This window comes from Papaver somniferum, unplaced genomic scaffold (genome assembly GCF_003573695.1).
Source record: "Papaver somniferum cultivar HN1 unplaced genomic scaffold, ASM357369v1 unplaced-scaffold_18440, whole genome shotgun sequence".
NCBI lineage: Eukaryota > Viridiplantae > Streptophyta > Magnoliopsida > Ranunculales > Papaveraceae > Papaver > Papaver somniferum.
In genome coordinates, this window is record NW_020628198.1 from 1 (window position 1) to 3,370 (window position 3,370).

At 34.4% G+C, this 3,370-nt stretch overlaps 1 long non-coding RNA gene across 2 annotated transcripts; it reads right to left on the reverse strand.

Annotated features, from left to right (window-relative positions):
• Positions 1–696: 696 nt before the first annotated feature.
• Positions 697–3,361, reverse strand: LOC113338180. 2 transcript variants are annotated; one of them, XR_003354654.1, is made up of 3 exons: positions 1,634–3,361; positions 1,431–1,547; positions 697–1,256 (listed from the first exon to the last, which is right to left on the reverse strand). It is a non-coding gene; the product is annotated as an uncharacterized LOC113338180 (long non-coding RNA). The 2 variants fall into 2 exon arrangements; XR_003354653.1 differs by having other exon boundaries at positions 1,431–3,361.
• Positions 3,362–3,370: the final 9 nt, after the last annotated feature.

Sequence of the window (3,370 nt, forward strand, 5' to 3'; positions counted from 1 at the left end):
TAGTTCTAAGAAAAGGAAAGACATGTAATAAGGTAATAGGACTAGGAAAAGGAATTCATAGTTCTATATATATATGATCACCAAAGTTGTGGTTGATCATATGAGCAAGATTAGAGCTTGTGTTTAGTTTTGAGAGATTTTCTAAACATCAATAAAAAGAGTTGTCTTTATATAAGCTAAGTTTCATCTTGCAGTTGCCATTATGCTTAGGATTTATTTATTTTTGGTGTGGCTCGGCTTCGCCTTGCCCAGCGCTTAGGATTTTTTATTATGCCTGGATACGCAAAAGGCATCTTTTTCTTTAACCCTATTATTTATTTTTATGATATGACTTCGCTTCTCCTCCCCATCGTTCATTTTTTGATTTGGTGTCGCGGGACCCCTTTGTGATACATTTTTGATTTGGTATGGCCGGGATCCACCTCACCATCTTTGTCTTACCGGGTCGCGATGCATATTTATTTGGTGTGATAGAACCAACTGGTAAGAGTAAAGTGCACATCAGCGATATTAAGTTTCAAAAATGCAGAAGTGTATTACATGAGGCATGGGTTTGTCATGAAGTTCTCGTGTTGATCCCTTTGTGGTATAATTCAGTAAGCCCCTCTAGTATCACTTGAACCCGTATATATGTTTATGAGTTTTAGTTATCCGGTCATCAAAATAAAAATATTTGCTAACTCGTGCAACCAAAAAGGAAGAAAGCAACGTAAACTGGCTTATAAAATAAAAGAATTAGTGATGAAGCGTGCAAAAGACCAAAAGAGTGTCTCACAAATATTATCATGGATGATAAGAATTTATGTATACGCATGTTTTGCTAATTCTAAACATAAAATTTTAGAAAATAAAGAAATGAAATTCCTTATGCAACCACTTAAGCCGCCACTACCACCACCAAATACAATCCAACGACACGACCAACACCAGATCCAACACCGAATCTCTACTCGCCCAAAACCACCATCCCCACCTCATCTCTTGGCTCAGGCCCTCCTCCACCACCCCCACAATATCATTTGGACTTATTGCAAGATACCATTATCAAGGATGTGATACAGTTCAAGAGCAATGAAATGGATTAAGCAGCTTGTTCACGATTCCTAGTGCATCCTTCCTTTTACTATTCTAGTTTACAGGTTCCTCATCCAGTTCTGCTCCTTCTAAAAAACCTGCCTCATATGCATGCACTTATATCTTGAGAAGTCGCAGAAAATACGTATAGTGGACCAAGTAGATAGAACCACGATAACGTTCTAAAAAAAAAAACAAAAAGGAAATAAAAGAGAAAATTTACTATGAGTAGTTAGCCAATTCATATATAGGTCAAACTTCTTGCATTTTTATCTAGAAAATCACTGCAATCAGAGACACCCAATTGCATCTTGAATTGTTAATTTAGTGTAGCCACTGAGCAAGGAACTGCTTACCTTTTGCATTCTCGTATTTTCACATTAAGCTCTTCAATTGTCGATTCTGCCTACGCGAGTTCTTAATCTTCTAAAACATTTGGCAAAGAGAGCTTGTCTTTCCAATGGCACTTTAGCCTACATAAAAATGAGTTAAATTAACAAACAATGATTGTAGGAACCGGAATGCTCACAAATTAAAAACCAATTATATACTTGAATACCGTAAGTGCTTTCCATGAATCAATTTTTATTTTTTTTGATGCATGAACTCCATGAATCAATATACTCATAAAATTCGCTCCACAAACTGAATACACGAGTGCCCTCGATGAATGAATGTAGTATAAATGTGCAAATGTGTATCCGTGACTATATTGATACATGAGTGCCCTCGAGATAATAAAACTCACCTCACACCGCCAGTGTAGTACTTTCCTGCAAGTACAAAAACTAAGAAGCTTCCATTAAAAAATTTGCTCTAAAACTGAGCAAATAGTTATATCAAGCAACGTAACGAATGGGCGATATAAAAAATTGACATGACGTCAAGGCTACATCTCCAATCAGGCTTACTTGACAAATCTATACAGAGTTTAGAACTGAAAAATTGGAAAGCAGCGAAGCAAAGAGAAAAGTGCACTACCTTAAAAGAGATCTCTTCAATAAAGCAACACACCAATGATCTAAACCAAAAATCCGTTAGGATTTAAAATTAATCATCCACAATTCATGGTACTAAATTGAACAATTCCTCACTAAGTAATCAAGAACCAAACCGATAAAAGAAGAATGATCAGATACTGTGGATTCGACAATCCCTATCACCTCTAATAAAATCTTCTCAGTGATTGCAACTACAACAGATCAAGATTACTTTCATTGTCCTCTATAACAATCTAAAGTTAATTCCATAAGAAAAATATCCAACCAAAAGTTGCAAAATAAACCCTAGCCTGAACTATAATTTTTTTTAGAGTCTGATTTTGTTTACCTTGATAGTATAGACTTTGCTACCATTGTCATTGACGAGGCACTCATATATCTTTATCTTCTTCAATATAGTACCTTCGTCAATGATTAAACATAAAAATTTATTAGAACACAAAATAAAAGAAAACCCGCAAAACAAACCGATGGAATAAACTAAATGGATTCCCCGAAATCTGATGCTCCTCCTATTGTTTAGTTGAATACAAACCATTGTGCTGCTCTAGCCATGTTTCAATACAGATAGCCTTACAGTTTGAGTCTCCACCATAAGTTTACGGCAAAAAACCTAATTTCTTTCCAAATTGATATAAGTCACAGGAATAAATTTAGTTCTATGCAGTACATAAGCAAAATAGTTCACCACACACCACAAACCATTTTATATGTAAGTAATCGAATTATTCAAAGAGAAAGGAATACCTAGGGAGACATGTTCGAAGAGCTATGATTTTTTTTCCATCAACTTCTTATATGCAGCATGGCATATAAACTAAAGCATCTGACCAGACAGAAATTTCATGAAGGATAAAAATAATTATAGCAAAAAGCACCAACTAATACCTTAATAAAATTGGATCTAATATTTTTACAAACTAACTTGTTTAAAATCCAGGATATAATCAAAAATCCAAAACAAAAAAGAAAAAGAAATGCAAAAATAAAGAAAGTAGAAGGGTTGGGAAACATATGGAAATTGTCTCCTGGTTGATTTTTGTTGGTGTGGAATAGCAAAACATAGCCCAAATCAGTAACCTATTATCTTTCAATCAATAAACCAAAATTACGAATTTTACAAACCCTAATAGTAAACTGAAAACACGGAAAATCAGACAACCATTAACCAATTAAATTCCTCAATCAAAAGAACACTTGATCAAGTACACTAAAATCATAAAAATAAAAACGGGAGATAACCTAAAGATTAACCCTAAAAATATCAGAGAAAACACGATAAATCAGAGAACCCA